Below are 5,081 nucleotides of genomic sequence, written 5' to 3'. Positions count from 1 at the left end.
CACTCATATGCTTAAGCCGGTAGTGCCACACTGCACTGTCAACTTCTGTAGTTGCTGCACAATACACAAGTAAATTGTACCGACCTTTTCTCCCTTGGCAACCACCAAAGATCCCTTTGAGATCTTCCACCGTTTGTTTCCGAATGCAATGTTGTGACCTTCATCGTCCAATTGTCATGTAGAGATTAAATTTTTGCGAAGAGAAGGAACATGCCTAACATCTTTAAGGTTCCATTCATTTTCGTTAGTAGTTTTGACAGAAACTGTACCTTTGCCGACAATCTCACAAGCTTCATCATCTCCCAAGTATACATACCCAAAATTACCTTTGGTGTAGTCTTGGAAATGTTGCTTGTGTGGTGTCGCATGGAATGAAGCCCCGGAATCTACTATCCAGGAACTAGACACATTGTCTAATGAGAGAATTAGAGCATCTTGCTCTACTTTACCTGCCACATTGGCCTCCGATGTTGGCTTGTTGTCTTGAGACTCTATCTCCTTCTTCTTCTTGGACCAGCAATCCTTCTTGACGTGGCCCTTCTTGCCGCAGTTCCAACATTCAAGAACTGACTTTGTGCGTGACTTGCTCCACCTTGAGCGATCACGACCCTTTTGGTTTTTGAACCTCTCCTTAGGCCTTCCTCTTGTTTCCACTGATAGTGCAGCACTTGATAATTCTCCTGTGCTTCTCCTTCGTATTTCCGAACACCCACAAAATCATCAAACTTAAGAGTATTTGTGCCCGAAATCACAAGGCTTTCCCAACTATCTAGTAGAGATGATAGTATAAGGAGAGATCGCACTTCATCATCGAAATTGATTTTCACCGATCGAAGTTGACTTAAGTTTGTGTTAAATTCAGGTGTTCTGCAACTGAACCATTCTCTGCCATCTTTAGATTGAACAAGTGCTTCATAAGAAATACCTTATTGGATGCCGATGGTTTCTCGTAGAAGTCGTCAAGTGACTTCATCAAGTCCTCCATGGTCTTCATCTCCGAAACATTGAAGGCCACCGTTGACACCAAGCTTAACCGGATTGTTCCCAGTGCCTTTCGATCAAGGACAATCCATGCTTCATCTGCCATTGTTGCGGGCTTCTTCGCAAGACCGCCTAGTGGCAAATAGAGGTCCTTCTGGTAGAGATAGTCTTCAATCTGCATCTTCCAATGTTGGTAGTTTTTGCCGTTGAACTTCTCAATCTTGAGCTTCCCTTCCTCCGCCATAACTCCCACTCAATTCAAGGAATCCTTTCCTTGAGATAATTTAGCTACGAGCAAACCTTGCTCTGATACCAGTTGTTAAGAAATAAGACGTAGCTAAATAGATTTTTGAGTAGATTACTTAATGGAGAGAGATAGATTTCACACACAAGAGATTATAGAGTAGAGAGAGAGAGAGAGAGAGAGAGAAAGAGAGTACACACGATATACGTGGTTCACCCAATGTGGGCTACGTCCACAGGAAAGCAGCCACTCAATGGCTTTAGCACTTCAAAAGAAGAAGTAGTTTACAAAGGGATTAAACCCTTAATAGAGCTCCCACCTTGCTTCACTCTCACCACCTCACACTCACCTTGTTGCATCAACTTCACACTATGAAATGTGTGTAGAAATGGCCTCCTTTTATAGGCCAAAAGGGCTGCCCTCTCTTATGAGAGGCAGCCACGTGTAGCCGCCCTTGTGCGAATAAGTCCAAATCGGACCCTCCAATCCGCCCATGTGTGGCCGCCCTTGAGAAGACAAGTCCGCTTTTGAATTCAGCCACCGGCCATCGGCCATTGAATTCCGACCATCGGCCACTGGCCATTGACTACCGGCCACCGACCAACCGACCAGTTGTTTTTCGACCACTTTCCGGTCGCCGTGCGGCCATAATATTCCGACGAGGAAAAAAAAAGCCCCTGATTCTTGTCCGGGAAAATTTTGGTTTCCGGTGAGTGATTTTCCTTCACGCACGATGGCTTCTCCTCATAATGGGGGCCTTACAGATGTGCGCTTTTACCACAGAAAATTACAAGGGTAAATCAGGCTCCATACTTAACAAGTGACGCTCTTAGTGACGCCAGGGGTTATAAAAACCCAATGTATTTCCGTCGCTAAAAGCGTCACAAGAGCACACAACCTCTTGTAGTGCAAGAAGATCATGAAAATCTTGTTTTTGAGGATGTGGAGTCCAGATTTGAATCGAATCTTCTTCCACAGGTGTTGGAGATGCTGAAGAAGCAATGTTGGATGGTTTGCAAGGTGTTTTTTCATATCGAACCGTTTGTATCTCATTTTGAATTGAAACCTGATCTATCTGAAAGGTTATCTACTGCAAATTGGTGGTTAACATTGATTGTGGAGATGTTTTTGAAGTATGTGATGATAGTTACTGAGATTAAAGTTGCAGATGCTTCAAATCTTGAAGTGTCAAAAGTGGGTGAAGCTCAACCTGAAATCAATTTTTCATATTTCTTGAATTTTGAGATTGCAAATCAGATCTTGCAGATGGCAGATGTTGGTTTTGATGATTCAATAACATCAGTTTCATATTGTTTGGATCGGATTTTGCAAGATAATGATCAGGAGATGAAGGTTTTGGACCTGATTTTGCAAAATGATTGTGGAGTTCAAAGGGATTTGATGTTTTGGATGTTTTTCTTGCTAAAGTTGCAAACTTTGATGAGTGGAGTGATTGAGTTGCAAAGAGAGGACTCTTTTGAGTTTAATTTGCCGAGAATGATGAATGTTGAAGAGGAGATGTTTGTGGAGAATTTGGATCGGTTTTTCCATGGTTCTTGGAAGCAGTTTGTTTACTTGAGAAGATGTTTTGGGGATATATTTGCTGATTTTCAGATTTTCAAAGGGATGCAAAATTCAGGAATGTAGAATGCAATACTGCAGATTTTAGGAATGCAGATTTCAGGGATGCAGAGGATCCTGAACCTGAATTTGACTATTTTTATTGAATTTTGGTTGAGTGAAAACTTGATCATTGGACTGTGGTTCTACCAGTTGGTTTTGTATGAGCTCTTATGATGATGATTTACTCGATGGGTTCCCAGCCCTGGCATGTTGCCAATAAATGGTACACTTGTAATCACTCTTGATGGTGAGGTGGTGCACAATGTTTGGGATATCAATGTAATCCTTTGGGGGGACAAAGGGCGGTTCTAATGGCCTTAAGGTATGTAGTTGTATATCTTGGATTTAGTTCTAGGCACTATACTTTGCCTAATTTTAAAGAGTTAGCACTAAGTTTTTGGAACAAGGGATGTGTGGATTTGAGTCCAAAGTTTTTGCTAGGAAAACCTTTTTGCCACCGGGGTGTGCCAGGTGTTTGCCTTGCATGTTCTTTCAGTAAAGTGTTAGTGAACCTTAGTAATTTGCTTTTCAGTTTGTAATTAGTGAAGGGCTTTGTATCTCTTCATTCTTCCTAGTAGTTGGCCTCGCACCTAATGGTAGCGTGTTGTATGAGAGAAGGACAATGAATGAAAGGCTATGGCTATGAAGATTCTGTGTTTCTCTGTGTATTCTGTCTTCAGTTTCCATTCAGTACCCTGATTCTATTCTAAACCAACACGGGTATTGAAACTGTTCTGAATTTGTAATGAGATGATGCATTGTCTTAATGGTTGATTTAGTTGTTATTCCCACTCCCCTATGCCTCAATAACACCCAACATCCCAAAAAAATTGGAAGAAGCCATCAGTCATGCCCAAAGATATGATGATGACCAAGAGAGGAAAGGAAATGTTCCCTACTCTAAAGGGAAATGTGGCTAACAGCCAATGGCGAGGTAGAACTCCCACACATTCCAAGAGGAATAAGAGACAATCTACCTCTCCATGCCCACAAGAGGCTAAGAAGCCTAAGCAATCACGAAATACTCCACGTGGGTCTCTCAACTGATTTTGAGCGTGCAAGGAAACACAATTTGTGTTTTAGATGTTTTTTGGACCAACATAACAAGAAAGATTGTCCTCTTTTGCAAGGCAAAGAAAAGGCCATGCACACGGTGCAACGCCTCACATTAGATTCATCTCCTAAATATTGTGATGTAGAGGTTCTTCATATGGAAGAAAAGCACAAGTGTTGTGTGCATGCTTCAATGTGGCAGCCCACCTTTGGCCCCCATGATTTAATTCGCATGCATGGCACTATTAACGGACAACGTGTTCGTATTTTAGTGGATGATGGTGCAACTCATAACTTCTTGAACTATAAGCTAATCAAGAAATTGAATCTTACACAAACTCCCTGCTCCCACAAGTATGTGGTGGAGCAGATGTCTGGCAATGATAAAGAAGTATGGGACACGGTAGCTCAAGGAGTTGAGCTTATTGTTCAAGATCATACGATGACCCTTGACTTTCAAGTTATGAATATGGACCGTGCTGATGTAGTTTTAGGATGGGAGTGGCTGCATGGTTTAGGAAACACGTTGCACACTAGTTATGAACACAACTTCTTATCCTTTATGGACAATGGTAAACATGTGCTTTTGCTTGGTGAGAAAAATATACCATCTGCATCTCTTATATGTACAGCCGAGCTTTTTATTTTGCAGAAAGAAGATTTAATAGATGAAGTCTTTTTGTGTTAGTACTTGTCTCCAGGTCTTGTGAATTCTCAAGAGCAAAGTGCGGTGAATTCTAGTAATGATATGCAAACTGCAATGAATTCTAATGATAAACAAAGTGTTAACAAATCTAACGAGCGAAGTGCTCTCAACTTTAATTCTATAGAGCAACGTGCAACTATCGTAAAAGAAACATTACAGAATTTACAAGATTCTCCGTCCCAGCATACCTCTAGTTTACTCTCTCCTTTTGCACGGCAAAAGCTGACTCACTTACTCATGGAGTATAGTGATGTATTCTCAAGTGATTTACACCAGGTTTACCCCCTACACGTGATGTGCAGCATGGCATAGATGTCTTGTGAGGCACTAAACCGGTGAGTAAACCACCTTGTCATATGAGTGCTCAAGAATCTAAGGAGATTGAGAGTCAATTGGTTGACTACCTCGCCCGTGGTTTCATTAGACCTAGCACTTTGCCTTGGGCATCACCAATTCTATTGGTAAAAAAGAAAG

Source organism: Adiantum capillus-veneris, chromosome 15 (genome assembly GCF_014529385.1).
Source record: "Adiantum capillus-veneris isolate H3 chromosome 15, ASM1452938v2, whole genome shotgun sequence".
Classification (NCBI taxonomy): domain Eukaryota; kingdom Viridiplantae; phylum Streptophyta; class Polypodiopsida; order Polypodiales; family Pteridaceae; genus Adiantum; species Adiantum capillus-veneris.
Note: the sequence above shows the minus strand (reverse complement) of the source record.